At 45.3% G+C, this 20,972-nt stretch overlaps 1 protein-coding gene across 1 annotated transcript in view; it reads left to right on the forward strand.

Annotated features, from left to right (window-relative positions):
• The window catches only part of hic2 (hypermethylated in cancer 2), a 322,552-nt gene that overhangs the window by 181,626 nt on the left and 119,954 nt on the right, over nt 1–20,972 (forward strand). The gene's annotated exons all lie outside the window — the stretch shown is intronic.

A 20,972-nucleotide genomic window follows, 5' to 3' on the forward strand; every position in this document is an offset into this window, starting at 1 on the left:
AAAAGTTTACAAAATATCTGTCAGAACGCACCTAAAGCGCCCTAACACAAAAATACAGAAAGCTTTTTTTTAATTAAATATATATAGGGCTGGTTTAGGGATTATTTTGTGTTTCTTTGGTGTTTATTTGTTAATGGGCTCTCACTTTTAACAATTCAGTAAGTCAAACATTGTACAAGTCCCGATGGAAAAAAATACCTTCTGTGACCTGCGAAAGCTGAGTATAGGTACTGAGAAGAAGGCAACTTGTATGGATAAGATCCCTTATGTAAAATCATGTTTATGGGAAGGTTGTGGTGGAAAATCGTCCTAGAACGTGAGGTCAGGGACTGATTTATTTTTCCAAAGGGACACTAGGGCAGGTTTAGCGACAGCCATTCCTTTCTTTTCCTAAAGTACTTTTTTGTTTTTGTTTTAAATATATATATTTAATATATATATTATATATATATATGTTGGAATGGAACGGAGATCTAAACTAGTGATTACAGATTAAGCAGATGAGAAGAGTGCAGGATCGTTCTCAGCACTTAAAACAAGTACGACATTATGTCTGTGTACAGCAAAGGTATTGTACAGGAGCTTTCTTTTTGAGTAGGTATGTAGAATCACAGTCGATAGATTTTTATTCAAAGGAACATTTAAGAATAAAAATACAAGTAAGTAAAGAAAAAAACTTTCCAAACTGTGACAATAAGGATTCATAATTCAGGGATTGTCCGGCACCTGCACAGTGCAGTAATCTCAACTACGTTTATATGATGTCGTAAAGTATCAGGACATTTTCTGTATTTTATTGAGAAACAGAACACTAGTTTCATATTTAAAGATTTTGATGGGGGAGGGAGGGAGTGGGAGGGGTACTTTTTTCAGATACACGCAAAGAGCCTCAGAAGAGGTTAGGCAGCTCATGCAAAAAAAAAAAGAAAATAGGCTGTAGTTATTTGTCCTGTTTTTTTTGTGTTTATCTTGTTCTGTTCCAACTTAATTTTGAGAGTTGTATAAAAGTTAAAAAAAAAAGCTCATACCCAAATTCACAAAAAAGATAACTATTTTTAAACCAAAGCACATTTTAATGAGTATAAAAAAGAACCTCATGTGATTCAAAAAATTATGTATTTATCTCATTGTTTACATATAAACTTTTCAACAGCTTCAGACCTCAGCAAGATGCAACTTTCTGACAAAAATGGTGCAAAATTAACACTTTTTTGACAGTGTTCTTTTTATCAATATATATGTATTTGCAGTAATGAATGTATTTATTTCTGTTTTTGAATTCTATACACACTGTTCACCTTTATTTTTCAATCCATTATGCAATATGCTGTATAGGTTGTACCTCTTTCCAGAGAAGAAGAAAAAAAAATCTCAGAAATTTACCACATAGCCATAAACCGCATAACCTGTGAAGACATTGTTTGCGAAAAGACTGGACAATAATTTTTTTCCTTTTTGGCTTTGCATTGAAGATGTAATATGTTTATTGTATTTAATACAACGTGTTTCTTTCTCATGTCACAATGCACAATCATCCTAAGTTACTGCAGGTCGAGCATTCCATATCTTGCCTCGTGGCTTCAGGTAACAGTATTTTTACCATTTTTTTTTGTCTGAGTTCACAAATCGTTACTTTTTCGCACAAAAAAAAGCTTGAATTCAGGTCGAGCTGCAATATCTGCAGTTAAAGAAAATGTCATGTATCATAAATGTATGCTGGATTCGGCATTCAGATAGTTACAGTCTTAATGTACAGCAGTCAAAATCTGTTATTTTACAATCTTTTCATTAAAAGCTTGACTGAAAACCACACACATTGTGTGCTTTTGACATTTGGTATTTTTTTAGGTGCTGGGCATTAGCCTCTGTAGTATCCAGGACATCTTCAAGGAGTAGTGTCTCAAAAAGGCGGCAACCATTATTAGAGACTCCCACCACCCAGGACATGCTATCATCAGGAGGATGGTACAGGAGTCTGAAGACACCCACTCAGTGATTCAGGAACAGCTTCTTCCCCTCAGCCATCAGATTTCTGAATGGACATTGAACCCATGAACCATACCTCACTACTTTTTATTTCTATTTTTGCAAAATATATATATATATATATATATATATATATATACACACACACACACACACACACACACACAGCTGTAATTTGCATATATATTTACTTAACAAATTTCATGGCATATGCCGGTGATATTAAGCCTGATTATGATTCTGGTGTAGTTAATGCAGAACGGACAGTTGACATTTTTCGTACGTACTGAGGTTGCTTAACCTCGTGTTTTGTGCTGGGTATAAGGCCTCGGTCAATACTGTGCAACATCGCTTCTGCACAGGCAGCAATCTCAACTACGTTTATATGATCAGAATCAGGTTTAATATCACCGGCATATGTCATGAAATTTGTTAATTTTGTGGCAGCAGCACATTGCAATACATGATAATAGGAAAAAAGCTGTGAATTACAGTAAGTGTGTGTGTGTGTATATATATATATATATATATATATATATATACATATATAAATATAAAATAAATATGTAGTGCAAAAAATAGAAAGTAGTGAGGTAGTGTTCATGGGTACAATATCCATTCAGAAATTGGATGACAGAGGGGAAGAAGCTGTTCCTGAATTATTTGAGTGTGTGCCTGCAGGCTTCTGTACCTCCTCCCTAATGGTAACAATGGGAAGAGAAATGTAATGTTTCTGTAAGTTTTCTGTATTTTAATGAAAAGCTGATCACTAGTATTATATTTAAAATCTTGACTTTTAAAATTCAGATAAAGCCTCAAATGAGGTTAGGCAAAGTTCAGAAGTCCACACTGTATATGTCATCATATACAACCCTGAGATTCATTTTCTTGTGGGCATTCACAATAAATCTATAGGATTATAACCATAACAGCATCAACTTGGGCATTCAGCCAGTGTGACAACAAACTGCAAATGCAAAAGGAAAATAATAATAATAAATAAATAAGCAATAAATATCGAGAACAGAAGATAAAGAGTCCTTGAGAGTGAGTCCATTGGTTGTGGACTCACAAAAAGACAGTGCAGCAAAAGATTGACGGTGTTTATATGATGTCATAATGTTTTGGGACATTTTCTGTATTTTGATAAAAGTGATCGTTAGTTTCATATAATTTTGATGGGGATGGGAGGGAACCTTTTATCAGATACACAGAGCTTCAAGGTACAGTAGGCAGGAGTCAGAATAAAATTTACTTTCACTGACATATGACGAAGTTTGTCATTTTAAGGCAAATCTGTAAATGACAATTTAAGTAAATAACCGACTGTCTATTCATTTCCATAGATGCTGTCTGACCTGTTGAGTCTTCCAGCACTTTGTGTGTGTAGCTCTAAAAAGGCCAAACCCATTCCATGGAATGTTCAGAAAAGTGATGGGGCAGGGGGAGTCTTCAGGCTCCTGTACCTCCCCTCTGACAGAAGTAATGAGATGAGGGCCACATCCGAGTGGTGAGGGTCCTTACCTTCTTGGGGCACCACCTTTTGAAGATATCCTGTACGAAGGGGAGGGCCATGCACTCTGATGGAGCTGTCTGACTCTGTCATCCTCTGCAGCCTCTTGCAATCCTACACACTAGGGAACTCCGAAGATTAAAGATTTGAGCATCGTCTGTAACCAAGACATGATCAGGTCACTGGTGGTATGATGTCCCCTTTCTTCCACCCTCCATTGGAAGTATTGCCTAACAGAAGCCATTTCACGCCACTAGTGAATGCCATTCCCACTTTCAGTTCTCTCAGCAACCCTACAAGTTTGTCTTCTTTTTGATTAAGGAATGCAGTGATGTTTGCTCCATGTGCACCTGTTTCTATAGAGCCGGGATTCTCAACCTTTTTGATGCCATGGACCAATATCATTAAGCAAAGGGACCATGGACCCCTGGAACAAGGTAATCCAGCATGAAAACAAGCTCCTTGGCCCAACTTGTCCATGCTGACCGAGGCCCCTTCATCAGTTAGTCCCAACTGGCTAATCAACTCTCTTATACCATAAGATATAGGAGCAGAATTAGGCCAATTTGGCCAATTGAGTTTGTTCTACCATAGCTGATCCATTTTCCTCTCAACCCCAAACTCCTGCCTTCTGCCCATATCCCTTCATGCCCTGACTAATTAAGAATCTATGAACCCTTGCCTTAAATATACCCAAAGACTTGGAATCCACAACCACCTGCAGTAGTGAATTTTACAGATTCACCACCCTCTGGCTAAAGCAATTCCTCCTCATTGCCGTTCCAACTGAATGTCCCTCCATTCTGAAGCTGTGTCATCTGGTCTTAGACTCCCCCCACCATAGGAAACATCATCTCCACATCCACCCTATTGAGGTCTTTCAGCATTCAATAGATTTCAATGAGATTACTCCTCATTCTTCTGAATTCCAGAGTATATCCTTATCTGTGAACCTACCTAATGTATTTTAAATACTGTAATTGTACCCACCTCAAGTACCTCCAAATTTGTTTTCTTTGTAACGGCAGCAGAACATTGGAATACATAATAATAGGGGAAAAACGGATTTACGGTATATGTGTGAATAAATATATATAGATACACACACACACACACACACACACACACACACACACACACACACAGCCTATAAAGTGTTCACCCCCTTGAAGTTTTCATGTTTCATTGTTTTACAACATTGAATCACAGTGGTTTTAATTTGGCTTTTTTTGACACTGATCAAAAGAAAAAGACTCTTTTGTGTCAAAGTGAAAACCGATCTCTACAAAGTGATCTAAATTAATTACAAAATAATTGTGTCAGATGGAATGGAGGTGCTCAAGGAAGCGGTCCCCCAATGTACGATGGGGAAGCCACATCAGGAGTGAGGCAATAAAAGGCCAGTCAATAATAGAATGCAAAGTAAAGTATTAGAGGAAGTGCGTGTAGCTAGACAATAATGTGCAAGACCATATCAAAGTAAATTTATTATGAAAGAAAAATGTGATCTGTTTGCAATTACCTGGTTTTTCTGCATTAATTACTATAAAATGTGGTCTGATCTTTATCTGAGTCACAATAATAGACAAATACAATCTGCCTAAACTAATAACACATACAATTGTACTTTTCATTTCTTTCTTGAACACATTGTTTAATCATTCATAGTCCATACTGGAAAAGTATGTGAACCCTTGTATTTAATAACTGGTAGAACCTCCTTTAGCAGCAATAACCTCCATCAAACATTTCCTGTAGTTGCTGATCAGACTTGTACAACACCAAGGAGGAATTTTAGACTATTATCCATACAAAACTGTTTTAGTTCATCAATATTTCTTGGATACTTTGCAAGAACAGCCCTCTTCATGACATACCACAGCATCTCAATTGAGTTAAAGTCTGGACTCTGAGTTGGCCATTTCAAAACATGAATTTTCTTCTTTTTAAGCCATTCTCTGGTTGATTGACTCTTGTGTTTTGGATCATTGTCTTGTTGCATCATCCAACTTCTATTAAGTTTCACGTGACGTACTGCTACCCTGACATCCTCCTGTAAAATGTCAGGATACAATTTTGAATTTATTTTTCCCTCAACGATTGCAAGCCGTCCAGGCCCTGAGGCAGCAAAGCAGCCCCAAACCATGATGCTCCTTCCAACCATGCTTCGCAGTTGGGATGAGGTTTTGGTGTTGGTGTGCAGTGCCCTTTTTCCTCCAAACGTGGCGGTGTGCATTTCTGTCAAAAAGTTCAACTTTTGTCTCATCCATTCACAGAATGTTGTCTCAGAAGCATTGTGGAACATTCAGGTGGGCTTTTGCAAACTTGAGATGTGCAGCATTTTTTTTGTTTTGGAGAGCAGTGGTTTTCTCCATGGTGTCCATCCATGAATACCTTTCTTGTTTGATGTTTTCCTTATAGTGAACACGTGAACAGAGATTTTGGCAAGTTCTAAGAGATCTCTACAGGTCTTTTGCTGGTACCCTTGGGTCCTTCTTCACCTCACTCAGCATTGCACATTGTGCTCTTGGTGTGATTTTTGCAGGATGCCCACTCCTATGGAGAGTAGCAACAGTACTGTGGTTCCTCCATTTGTAGACAACTTCTCTGGCAGTGGACTGATGAACAGTCAGGTCTTTAGAAATGCTTTTGTACCCTTTTCCAGCTTCCTGCATCTCTACAAGTCTTTTTCTAAGGTTCTCCGAAAGTTGTTTTGATCGAGGTATGCTGCACATAAACAGATCTTTCTTGAGAAGAGCAGGCTTTGTCAGTAACCTGACTTTTTGTCTTTTTTATAGGGCAGGGCGCCTCTACAACCCTCACCTCCAATCTCATCTCATTGATTGGAACACCTGACTCCAAATAGGTTTTGTGAAAAGGCATTACCCCAGAGGATCACATACTTTTTTGAACCCACGCTGCAATTGTTTAAATGGTGTGCTTAGTATTGACGAGAAGTACAATTGTTTGTGTGTTATTAGTTTAGGCAGCACACATCAAAGTTGCTGGTGAACGCAGCAGGCCAGGCAGCGTCTCTAGGAAGAGGTACAGTCGATGTTTCAGGCCGAGACCCTTCGTCAGGACCCTGCCTGGCCTGCTGTGTTCACCTGCAACTTTGATGTGTGTTGCTTGAATTTCCAGCATCCGCAGAATTCCTTGTGTTTTAGTTTAGGCAGATTGTGTTTGCCTATTATTATGACATAGATGAAAATCAGACCACATTTAGTGAATAATTAATGCAGAAAACTAGGTCATTGCAAAGGATTCACAAACTTTTTCTTGCAACTGTATGTCACCATATACAACACTGACATTCATTTTCTTGTGAGCATACTCAATTTTTATTAACTATAGAATAGTAACCACAACAGAATCAATGAAAGTGCAGAAAACAACAAACTGCAAATACAAAAAGAAAGAAATAATAAATAAAAAAAATAATAAATAAGCAATAAATATCGAGAACATGAAATGAAGAGTCCTTGAAAATGAGTCCATAGGTTGTGGGAACAGTTCAATGATGGAGCAAGTGAAGTTATCCCCTTTGGTTCAAGAGCTTAATGGATGAGGGGTAGTAACTGTTCCTGAACCTGATGGTGCAAATCCTGAGGTTACTGTACCTTCTTCCTGATGGCAACTGCGAGAAGTGAGCATGACCTGGGTGGTGGGGAATTCTGATGATGGATGTGCCTTCCTGCAACAGTGTTTCATGTACTGTATATGTGCTCAATGGTGTGGAGGGCTTTACCTGTGATGGATTAGCAAAATCCACTACTTTTTGTAACCAGATTGTGGTTAAGTGTCCATCTTAATAAGGAACTATTCAACAGTCTTATAACAGTGGAGTAAAGCCGCCCTTGAGCCTGGTGGTGTATGTGCTTCCAGGGTTTTGTATCTTAGACCATAACAGCATAAGATATAGCAGGAGAATTAGGTCATTTGGTCCATTAAGTCTTCTCCACCATTTTATCATGGTTGTTCCATTTTCCCTCTCAGCCCCAATCTGCCATAAATATACCCAATGACTTGGCCTCCACAGCTGCCCTGTGGCAATGAATTCCACAGGTGTCTGATGGGAATGGGGGACAAGTTTAAAGAATATTTATTATCAAAGTATGTATCCAACCTTGAAATCTATTTCCTTTCTGGCAACCAGAAAACAAAGAAACCCAATAGAACCCATTTAAAAGGACCATCAAACACCCAATGTGCAGGGAAAGAAATACCAAGTTGTGCAAACAGAAGTAAGAAGATAACATTCAGAATTGAAGTTCTCGAAAATTACAAAGCTGGTCATCACTGTAGCCGGTCCAAGAGCCTGATAGTTGCAGGTCACAGACTCAGTTCAGTACAGTGAGCAGATCTCGCAGAGTAGAGGGGAAGAAGCTGTTCCTGAATTGTTGAGCTGAACCCTGACAACCTGGCCCGAGCTAATGTTCAGGATTGGTGGGGTTTTTGATTATGCTGGCTGCTTTACTGAGGCAGTGAGAAGTGTAGACAGAGTCTATGGAGGACAGAATGGTTGCCGCAATGTGATGAGCTGTGTCCAAAGCCCTGCAGTTCTTGACGTCACAGGTAGAGCAGTCGCCAGACTAACTCATGGTGCATCAATAATGATTGGTAAGGGGCAAAGGGGACATGTCAGATTCCTTTAGCCTCCTGAGCAAATAGAGGTGTTGGTGAGATTTCTTGGCCATGGTGTAGCTATGGACAGAATCAGAATCAGATTTAATATCACTGGCATAGGTTGTGAAATTTGTTGTACATAACAAAAACTGTAAATTACAGTAAGAAAATTTAAATAAGTCGTGCAAAAGAGAGGGAAAAAAAAGTAGTGAGGTAGTGTTCATGGGTTCAATGTCCATTCAGAAATCAGATGGCAGAGGGGAAGAAGCTGTTCCTGAATTGTTGATTCTGTACCTCCTCCCTGGTGATAGCAATGAGAAGAGGGCATGTCCTGGGTGGTGGGGGTCCTTAAATGATGGATGCCCTCTTTTTGAGGCATTGCTCCTTGAGGCTGGGGAGGCTAGAGCTCATGATGCAGCTGACCGAGTTCACAACTTCCTGCAGCTTATAGCAATCCTGTACAGTGCACCTTACCAGAGGTGATGCAGCCAGTTAGAATGCTCTCCATGGTACATCTATAGAAATCTGTGAGTGGCTTTGGTGACAGACTGAATTTCCACAAACTCAGAATGAAATATAATTTCTTTGCAGCTGCATCGATTATTAGTGATGTTCACTCCTAGGACGTTAAAGGTCTCAACCTCAACACCATTGATGTGTCTCTAAATATAAATAAAATTAAAATCTATCTGGTAAAACATAAATTTTGTTTAACTTCTGCAAATAAAAACCTCTGAGAGGACATAACCTCGTTGTAGGGTTTGGAGGCTTGTGTGCCTCAATGACTAGGAGAGCTATGTTGGCTGGAGTCAGGGCCTTGTGCTTTGGCTCTTGGTAGGGTCACCCATGACAAACAGGTCAAAGAGTAGAGGCCAGAATAAGAGTGGTCCATCAGTTTGGCGGGGGGGCTTTCAGCTCAGGGCTAACAATCCTGACTAGTTAAACAAAATTGTTATGGAAACAGCAATGAAGAATCCTTCTACATCTGTGTGAAAGAAATAATAATAAATAAATTAGCAATAACATCAAGAACAAGGGATGAAGAGTTCCTGAAAGTTGAGTCCAGAGGTTGTGGGAAGATTAAAATTGGGCAAATGAAGTTGAGTGAAGTTATCCCCTTTGGTTCAAGAGCCTGGTTGAGGGGCAGTGACTGTTCCTGAACCTGGTGGTGTGGAACCTGAGACTCCTGTACCTTCTTTTGCTGATTAGTAAGGGTGTCAAAGCCTATGTGGAGAAGGCAGGAGATAGGGTTGAGGGAGATAATAAATCAGCCATAGTGAAATGGCGGAACAGACTGGACAGGCCAAGTGGCCTAATTCTGCTTGTACTGTATGTCTAATGGACTTATATCCCAGAGTCTCTAGTGCTGAGAAGCTGTATTTATTACTCTGCACAGGGTGGAGAGGATACTTCTCTTTGTGGGAGAGTCGAGGACCAGAGGGCACAGCCTAAGAATAAAAAGATTCCCTTAAGAATTTAGATGAAGCATTTCTTCACCTGGAGGCTGGTGAATCTCTGGAGTCTGTTGCCACAGATGGCCAGCTCATGATAGATTGCACTGGAAAACAAATTTTCTCAAAAGGGTTGTCCTTCAGAATTTTTTTCGTTTATGATAGACTGCTTGAAGCAAAACACAAATATAATTTCAGACTACTTGTATTACGTAGGAATTTGGAGAAAAAATAGATATTAACTCTTATTTAATGTGTTTAATTGCATAACAGTGCTAACTTTTTGCAATAGTTCAATAGTTGCCCTGATACCATTTCTCAATGTCCGGGTGAAACCTCTCACCATGCTCTTCGCTGACAGCGCCAAGATTTGCAGGGAAGAAGTCTAAATGGGAATGCAGGAAATTAGTCTTTAGTGACATGTTGCACTTCATGGTTTTGTATGCTTGAAGCATGTTGTCAACCAGCTGCACGTAGTTCGGTGCTCTGTAGTTGCCAAGAAAATTTTCCACAACATCTTTGAATGCCTTGCACATGATTTTCTCTGGTCCCACTAGAAGTTCTTCGAATTGTCTGTCATTGATGACCTGTTTGATTTGTGGACCAATAAAAATGCCTTCCTTAATCTTGGCATCAGTTACTCTGGGAAATATCTGTCTCAAATATCAAAATTCTTCACGGAAATGTATAGCTTTTCTAGAACCTGCCATGCAGCATCTGCCGAGCCTAAACATGCCCAGGTATGCTGGACAAGACAGAACACTTTTCAGCTTACATTGTGGGCAACATTTTAACTGACTTGAATTATGAATTGAAATAAATGTAGTTGATTTTAAAAAATGGTGCACGATAGGGAAATTTCATGGTCATTTTTGTGCAACACACACAAAATGCTGGAGGAACTCAGTAGGCCAGGCAGCATCTATGGAAAAGAGTACAGTCAACGTTTTGGGCCGAGACCCTTCATTAGGACTGGAGGAAAAGGTGAGGTTAGTGTAAGAAAGTGGGGGGATGGAAGGAAAAAGTACAAGGTGTCAGATGAAACTGGGAGAGGGGGAGAGGTGATGTAAAGAGCTGGGAAGTTAATTGGTGGAAGAGATAAAAGGCTGGAGGAGGGGGAGTCTGATAGGGGAGGGTGGAAGACCATGGAAGAAAGGGAAGTTGGGGGGAAGCACCAGAGGGAGGTAATGGGCTAGTAAGGAGGTAAGGTGAGAGAGGGAAACGGACTGGGGAATGGAGCTGGGGAGGGGTGGAATTTACTCGAATTTTGAGAAATTGATGTTCATGCCATCAGGTTGGTTTTATATTCCAGTTCTGAAGAAGGGTCTCAGCCTGAAACGTCAACTGCTTGTCTTTTCCATAGATGCTGCCTGACCTGCTGAGTTCTTCCAGCATTTTGTGTGTGTTGCTTTGGATTTCCAGCATCTGCATGATGGTGCTGGTGATTTTCATGATAATCCATAAGATATGCTGATAAATATTCAGGAAGTAAAACCTTTACTATCCAGTGTTTTCAAAGAAATGGCGAAGGTTAGAATTGGCACTCCTGGTTTTGGATAATTTTATAAAATGAAGAGGATGAATGTGTTCTTATACGCCAGTAAATTACATGCAGCAATCTCATTGTTAACATTGGTCTGATCCAGTTATCATACTGCTATCTCAGCACTTGCACTTGGCTCAGACCTGACCCAGTCACTGAATGGAATTGAACTACAGCCAAGGTGTGAAGTTTGCATTCCCCTAATAAGCTGTTTAGACCGGTGGTTGGAAATCACTGCTTATAGCAGTTCAAGTTGAGTCCAATTGACTGACAGTCTCCTTTTAGACTGCTATAGGTATCAGGTTTTGGATTTTTGAACAAATACTGAAGGTTTTACAGTACTGTGCAAAAGCCTTTGGGGTGTGTGTGTGTGTGGTTGTGTATATACATACACACACACACACACTAGGGCAGGGTCATTTGATTCCAAACAACTGGTTTACTGATCATTACTGAATATTTCTCTGGAGCTTCCCATTCCCTCCCCTCTCCCTTTAAACTGTGGAGCTTATTGCAACAGGTGTCTATGGAGGCCAAGTCATTGGGTATATTTAAAGTGAAGATTGATAGATTCTTGATTAGCCAGGGTGTCAAAGGTCTCAGGGAGAAGGCAGGAGAATAGGGATGAGAGAGATAATAAATCAGCCATAATGAAATGGTGGAGCAGACTCAGTGGGCTGAATGGCCTAATTCTTCTCCTATATGTTATGGCCTCTAGTCTACTCTTTGTTTCCTGTAGGTTATCAGACCCTGAACAGCCCACAATGGAAATACCCATGCAAGGGAATCTTAAAGGAAACATTTTGTATTAATACTGGTGACATTAGCGAAGAGCATTGAAATGTTTATGAGCATATAATTAGACATATTGTAGAGGGGTTTGGATTGACTAAAGGTTGGAAATGTCCTGATTGGGTGCCCCATGATCTGATATTGCAATTCAGATGCACAGGAACGTGAGAATAGAAACCATAGAAACTACAGCACAGAAACAGGCCTTTTGGCCCTTCTTGGCTGTGCCGAACCATTTTCTGCCTAGTCCCACTGACCTGCACACGGACCATATCCCTCCATACACCTCCCATCCAGAATCTGCAGAGAGTCGCAGACTAAGCCCAATACATCGTGGGCACATTCTTCCCCACCCTAGCTATATACATGTGCCTAATACTTTTGTACAATACTGAATGTATTGTATTCCAGCCTTTTGTATCTTCTGCCCAATGGGAGAAAGAGTTTGAAGGTTGGCTATTTCTGTTATAATGAAGGATCAACATTTCGGAGTAAAGGGTGTTACGTTTGTGATGGTTCAGGTCAGGGCTGTGAACTATGGCATTGTTTGTATTTCCTGAGCGCTCGTATATCAATGGTGAGGAATATTGGAATAGTGTGGGAGAGTGCTGCCTTCTGTTCCTGTTGTCTTTTAAATTATCTACGGAGCGGTGTTGAATACTCCGACAACACTTTCAAAACCCATGACCTCCGACACCATGAAGGTCAAAGCCAGCAGGCACACCTATGGATTCCCTGGATTTCCCTCCAAGTCCCACATCACCCCATCTTAGAAATGCATTGCTGTCCATTAATTTTAATTGGGTTTATATCATAAAGTCATAAGACATAGGAGAAAAATTAGGCCATCGAGTCTGCTTCACCATTCCATCATGGCTGATTTATCATCCCTCTCAACCCCATTCTCCCCACAACCTCTGATGCCCTGACAATTCCAACATCCGCCTTGAATACACCCAACGACTTGGCTTCCACCACTGTCAGTGATTGTGAATCCAACAGATTCTCCGTCCTTCAGTGAAAGAAATTCCTCCTCTTCTCTGTTTGAAAGGGACATCCTTGCATTCTGAGGCTGCACTCTGTCTTGGCCTTGCAATGAAAACTCTCATAATTCATCTAAACCCTAGCAGGTAAAGGCCCAGAGGCATTAAATGCTCCTCATAGATTAAGCCTTTCATTCCCAGGATCATTCTTGTGAATCTCTTCTGGACCTGATTGAATGCTAGTGGGACAGAGCCCTACCCAGTAGCGCTGTGGGAATGAACCTAACCCAGTAACACTGTGGGACCGAACCCTACCCAGTAAAACTGGGACAAAACACTACCCAATACTGCTGTGGGACAGAACCCTACCCAGTAACACTGGGACAAAACCCTACCCAGTAACACTGGTACAGACCCCTACCCAGTACAGCTGTGGGACAGAACCCAACCCAGTAACATTTGGTCAGAAACCTACACAGTACTGTTGTGGGACAGAACCCTACCCAGTACAGCTGTGTGACAGAACCTACCCAGAAACACTGGTACAGAACCCAACCCAGTAACACTGGGACAGAACCCTACCAAGTAACACAGGAATATAGCCCTAGCCAGTACCGCTGTGTGACAAAACCCTATGCAGTAACACTGGGAGAGCCCTACCCAGTACCGCTGTGGGACAGAACCCTACTCAGTACCGCTGTGGGACAGAGCCCTACCCAGTAACGCTAGAACAGAACCCTACCCAGTGCAGCTGTGTGACAGAACCTACCCAGAAACACTGGGACAGAACCCTGCCCAGTAATACTGGGATAGAGCCTGACCCAGTACCGCTGTGGGACAGAACCCTACCCAATACTGCTGTGGGACAGAACCCTACCCAGTACCGCTGTGGGACAGAGCCCTACACAGTAACAGTGGGACAAAACCCTACCCTGTAATACTGGGACAGAACCCTACCCAGTACAGCTGTGGGATAGAGCCCTACCCAATACTACTGTGGAACAGAGCCCTAATGATTAACACTGGGACAGAACCCAACCCAGTATCACTGGGACAGAACCCTACCAAGTAACACAGGGATAGAGCCCTACCTAGTAATACTGGGACAGAACCCTACCCAGTACCGCTGTGGGACAGAGCCCTACCCAGTAACGCTGGAACAGAACCCTACCCAGTGCAGCTGTGTGACAGAACCTACCCACAAACACTGGGACAGAACCCTGCCCAGTAATACTGAGATAGACCCCGACCCAGTACCGCTGTGGGACAGAACCCTACCCAATACTGCTGTGGGACAGAACCCTACCCAGTACCGCTGTGGGACAGAGCCCTACCCAGTAACACTGGGACAGAACCCTGCCCAGTAATACAGGGATAGAGCCCGACCCAGTACCGCTGTGGGACAGAACCCTACCCAATACTGCTGTGGAACAGAGTCCTAACGATTAACATTGGGGCAGAACCCCATGCAGTACCGCTGTGGGACAGAGCCCTACCCAGTAACGCTGGGACAGAACCCAACCCAGTATCACTGGGACAGAACCCTACCAAGTAACACAGGGATATAGCCCTACCCAGTACCGCTGTGTGACAAAACCCTACGCAGTAACACTGGGAGAGCCCTACCCAGTACCGCTGTGGGACAGAACCCTACCCAGTACTGCTGTGGGACAGAGCCCTACGCAGTAACACTGGGACAAAACCCTATCCAGTAACACTGGTACAGACCCCTACCCAGTACAGCTGTGGGACAGAACCGTACGCAGTAACACTGGGACAGAAACGTACACAGTATGCTGGGTGACAGAGCACTACACGGTAAATATGGGACAGAGCCCTACCCAGAACCGCTGTGGGACAGAACCCTACCCAGTAACATTTGGACAGAAACATACACAGTACTGTTGTGGGACAGAACCCTACCCAGTACCGCTGTGGGACAGAGCCTTACCCAGTAACACTGGGACAGAACTCTACCCAGTAACACTGGGACAGAACCCTACCAAGTAACATAGGGATAGAGCCCTACCCAGTACCGCTGTGTGACAAAACCCTACACAGTAACACTGGGACAGAGCCCTACCCAGTACCGCTGTGGGACAGAACCATACCCAATATTGCTATGGGACAGAACCCTACACAGTACGGCTGTGGGACAGAGCCCTACCCAGTAACACTGGGACAAAACCCTATCCAGTACAGCTGTGGGACAGAACCCTACTCAGTAACACTGGGACAGAACCCTACCCAGTACCACTGTGGGACAGAACCCTACCCAATACCGCTGTGGAACAGAGCCCTACCGATTAACATTGGGGCAGAACCCCACGCAGTACCGCTGTGGGACAGAACCCTACCCAGTACCGCTGTGGGACAGAGCCCTACCCAGTAACACTGGGACAGAACCCTACCCAGTACTGCTGTGTGACAGAACCGTAACCAGTAACACTGGGACAACTCCCTACCCAGTACGGCTGTGTGACAGAACCCTACCCAATACCGCTGTGGGACAGAACCCTGCCCAGTAATACAGGGATAGAGCCCTACCCAGTACCGCTGTGGGACAGAACCCTACCCAATACTGCTGTGGGACAGAACCCTACCCATTACCGCTGTGGGACAGAGCCCTACCCAGTAACACTGGGATAAAATCCTACCCAGTAATACTGGGACAGAACCCTACTCAGTACAGCTGTGGGACAGAACCCTACCCAGTACCACTGTGGGACAGAACCCTACCCAATACTGCTGTGGAACAGAGCCCTAACAATTAACATTGCGGCAGAACCCCACGCAGTACTGCTGTGGGACAGAACCTTACCCAGTACCGCTGTGGAACAGAGCCCTACCCAGTAACGCTGGGACAGAACCCTACCCAGTACAGCTGTGTGATAGAACATACCCAGAAACACTGGGACAGAACCCAACCCAGTAACACTGGGACAGAACCCTACCAAGTAACACAGCGATAGAGCCCTACCCAGTACCGCTGTGTGACAAAACCCTACCCAGTAGCCCTGGGACAAATCCCTAAACAGTACTGCTCTGGGAAAGAACCCTACCCAGTACCGCTGTGGAACAGAACCTTACCGAGTAACACTGGGACAGAACCCTACCAAGTAACACAGGGACAGAGCCCTACCCAGTACTGCTGTGTGACAAAACCATACCCACTAACAGTGGGACAGAGCCCTACCCAATACCGCTGTGGGACAGAACCATACCCAATACTGCTGTGGGACAGAACCCTACCCAGTACCGCTGTGGGACAGAACCCTACGCAGTACCACTGGTACAGAACCCTACCCAGTACTGCTGTGGGACAGAGTCCTACCCAGTAACACTGGGAGAGAACCTTACACATTACTGCAGGGGGATAGAGCCCTACCCAGTAACACTGGGACACAACCCTACCATGTACAGCTTGTGACAGAACCCTACCCAGTAACACTGCGACAGAACCCTGCCCAGTAATACAGGGACAGAGCCCTACCCAGTACCCCTGTGGGACAGAACCCTACCCAGTATCACTGTGGGACAGAACCCTACCCAATACTGCTGTGGAACAGAGCCCTAACGATTAACATTTGGGCAGAACCCCACGCAGTACCGCTAAGGGACAGAACCCTAACCACTACCGCTGTAGGACAGAGCCCTACCCAGTATCGCTGGGACGGAACCCTACCCAGTACAGCTGTGTGATAGAAACTACCCAGAAACACTGGGACAGAACCCTACCAAGTAACACAGGGATAGAAACCTACCCAGTACCACTGTGTGACAAAACCCTACGTAGTAACACTAGGACAGAGCCCTACCCAGTTCCGCTGTGGGACAGAACCATACCCAGTAACACTGGGACAAAACCCTACGCAGTAACACTGGGACAGAACCTTACACATTACTGCTGGGGGACAGAGCACTACACAGTAACTCTGGGACAGAGCCCTACCCAGAACCGCTGTGGGACAGAACCCTACCCAGTAACATTTGGACAGAAACCTACACAGTACTGTTGCGGGATAGAACCCTACCCAGTAGCCCTGGGACAAAACCCTAAACAGTACCGCTCTGGGAAAGAACCCTACCCAGTACCGCTGTGGAACAGAACCTTACCGAGTAACACTGGGACAGAACCCTACCAAGTAACACAGGGATAGAGCCCTACCCAGTACCGCTGTGTGTCAAAACCCTACACACTAACACTGGTACAGAGCTCTACCCAGTACAGCTGTGGGACAGAACCATACCCAATACTGCTGTGGGACAGAACCCTACCCAGTACCGCTGTGGGACAGAGCCCTACGCAGTAACACTGGGACAAAACCCTACCCAGTAACACCGGGAGAGAACCCTACCCAGTACAGCTGTGGGACAGAACCCTACGCAGTAACACTGGGACAGAACCTTACACAGTACTGCTGGGGGACAGAGCACTACACAGTAACTCTGGGACAGAGCCTTACCCTGAACCGCTGTGGGACAGAACCCTACCCAGTAACATTGGGACAGAAACCTACACAGTACCGCTGTGGGACAGAACCCTACCCAATACTGCTGTGGGACAGACCCCTACCCAGTGCCGCTGTGGGACAGAGCCCTAACCAGTACAGCTGTGGGAAGAACCCTACGCAGTAACACTGGGACAGAACCTTACACAGTACTGCTGGGGTACAGAGCCCTACACAGCAACTCTGGGACAGAGCCCTACCCAGTACTGTTGTGGGACAGAACCCAACTCAGTAGCACTGGGACATAACCCTAAACAGTACCGCTGTGGGACAGAACCCTTCCCAGTACAGCTGTGGGACAGTGCCCTACCCAGTAACACTGGGACAGAACTCTACCCAGTAACATTGGGACAGAACCCTACCAAGTAACACAGGGATAGTGCCCTACACAGTACTGCTGTGTGACAGAACCCTACCCAGTAACACTGGGACAGAACCCACCCAATACCACTGTGGGACAGAACCCTACCCAGTACCGCTGTGGGACAGAACCCTACCCAGTAACGCTGGGACAGAACCCTACCCAGTACAGATGTGTGAAGAACCCTACGCAGTAACACTGGGACAGAACCATACACAGCACTGCTGGGGGACAGAGCCCTACACAGCAACTCTGGGACAGAGCCCTACCCAGTACCGCTGTGGGACAGAACCCTATCCATTGGGATAGAACCCGACACTGTATGGCGGTGGGACAGAACCCTACCCAGTAACACTGGGACAGAACCCTAAACTGTACCACTGTGGGACAGAACCCTATCCAGTACAATTGTGGAACAGAACCCTACCCAATACTGCTGTGGGACAGAACCTTACCCATTAACATTGGGATAGAACCTAATACAGTACCACTGTGGGACAGAACCCTACCCAGCACCGCTGTGGGACAGAGCCATACCCTGTAACTCTGGGACAGAACCCTACCCAGTACAGCTGTGGGACTGAACCCTTCCCAGTAACATTGGGACAGAACCCTACCCAGCACCGCTGTGGGACAGAGCCTTACCCAGTACAGCTGTGCGACAGAACCCTACCCAGTAACACTGGGACAGAACCCTGCCCTGTAATACAGGGATAGAGCCCTACCCAGTACTGCTGTGGGACAGAACCCTACCCAATATTGCTGTGGGACAGCACCTACCCAGTACTGCTGTGGGACAGAGTCCTACCCGGTAACACTGGGACAAAACCCTAACCAGTAACACTGGACAAAACCCTACCTAGAAACACTGGGACAGAACCATACCCAGTACAGCTGTGGGACAGAACCCTACCCAGTACCACTGTGGGACAGAACCCTACCCAATACTGTTGTGGGACAGAGCCCTACCCAGTAGCGCTGGGACAGAACCCTACCCAGTACAGCTGTGTGACAGAACCCTACCTAGTTACACTGGGAGAGAACGCTACCCAGTACAGCTGTGGGACAGAACCCTACACAGTACCGCTGTGGGACAGAGACATTCCCTATAACACTGGGGCAGAACCTTACACAGTACTGCTGGGAGACAGAGCCCTACACAGTAACACTGGGACAGAACCTACCCAGTACCGCTGTGGGACAGAACCCTACCCTCTAACACTGGGACAGAACCTTAAACAGTACTGTTGGGGGACAGAGCCCTACCCCGTACCACTGTGGGACAGAACCATACCAAGTAACACTGTGGGATAGAGCTCCAGCCAATAACACTGGGACAGAACCCCACCCAGCAACTCTGGGACAGAGCCCTACCCAGTACGGCTGTGGGACCGAACCCTATCCAGTAACACTGGGATAGAACCCGATAATGTATGGCGGTGCGACTGAACCCTACCCAGTAACACTGGGACAGAACCCTAAACTATACCACTGTGGGATAGAACCCTATCCAGTACTACTGTGGGACAGAACCCGACACAATACTGCTGTGGGACAGAACCTTACACATTAACATTGGGATAGAACCTAACACAGTACCGCGGTGGGACAGAACCCTACCCAGCACCGCTGTGGGACAGAGCCATACCCTGTAACACTGGCACAGAACCCTACCCGTTACAGCTGTGGGACTGAACCCTTCCCAGTAACACTGGGACAGAACCCTACCCAGCACCGCTGTGGGACAGAGCCATACCCTCTAATACTGGGACAGAACCCTACCCAGTACCACTGTGGGACAGAGCTCCACCCAGTAATACTGGGACAGAACCCTGCCCTGTAATACAGGGATAGAGCCCTACCCATTACCGCTGTGGGACAGAATCCTACCCAATACTGCTGTGGGACAGAACCCTACCCAGTACTGCTGTGGGACAGAGCCCTACCTGGTAACACTGGGACAAAACCCTAACCAGTAACACTGGAGAAAACCTTACCCAGAAACACTGGGACAGAACCATACCCAGTACAGCTGTGGGACAGAACCCTACCCAGTACCACTGTTGGACAGAACCCTACCCAATACTGCTGTGGGACAGAACCCTACCCAGTACAGCTGTGTGACAGAACCTACCCAGAAACACTGGGACAGAACCCTACCAAGTAACATTGGGACAGAAACCTACACAGTACTGTTGTGGGATAGAACCCTACCCAGTAGCACTGGGACAAAACCCTACCAAGTAACACAGGGATCGAGCCCTACCCAGTCCCGCTGTGGGACAGAACCCTACCCAATACTGCTGTGGGACAGACCCCTACCCAGTACCGCTGTGGGACAGACCCCTACCCAGTCCCGCTGTGGGACAGAACCCTACCCAGTACAGCTGTGGGACAGAACCCTACCCAGTAACACTGGACAGAACCCTTCCCAGCACACTTGTGGGACAGAACCTTACACAATACTGCTGGGTGACAGAGCCCTACACAGCAACTCGGGGACAGAGACCCTACCCTACCCACTGTGGGACAGAACCTACCAATACTGGGTGACAGAGCCCTACCAGAACTGGGACAGACCCTACCCAGGTTGTGGGACAGAACCCTACCCAGTTGCACTGGGACCGAACCCTACCCAGTACAGCTGTGGGACAGAACCCTACACAGTACCGCTGTGGGACAGAGACATTCCCTATAACACTGGGGCAGAACCTTACACAGTACTGCTGGGAGACAGAGCCCTACACAGTAACACTGGGACAGAACCTACCCAGTACCGCTTTGGGACAGAAACCTACCCTGTAACACTGGGACAGAACCCTACCAAGTAACATTGGGAGAGAAGCCTACACAGTACTGTTATGGGATAGAACCCTACCCAGTAGCACTGGGACAAAACCCTACCAAGTAACACAGGGATCGAGCCCTACCCAGTCCCGCTGTGGGACAGAACCCTACCCAATACTGCTGTGGGACAGACCCCTACCCAGTACCGCTGTGGGACAGACCCCTACCCAGTCCCGCTGTGGGACAGAACCCTACCCAATACTGCTGTGGGACAGACCCCTACCCAGTACCGCTGTGGGACAGTGCCCTACCCAGTACAGCAGTGGGGCAGAACCCTACCCAGTAACACTGGGACAGAACCCTTCCCAGCACACTTGTGGGACAGAACCTTACAGAATACTGCTGGGTGACAGAGCCCT

Source organism: Mobula hypostoma, chromosome 21 (assembly GCF_963921235.1).
Source record: "Mobula hypostoma chromosome 21, sMobHyp1.1, whole genome shotgun sequence".
In the NCBI taxonomy this organism is placed as follows: domain Eukaryota; kingdom Metazoa; phylum Chordata; class Chondrichthyes; order Myliobatiformes; family Myliobatidae; genus Mobula; species Mobula hypostoma.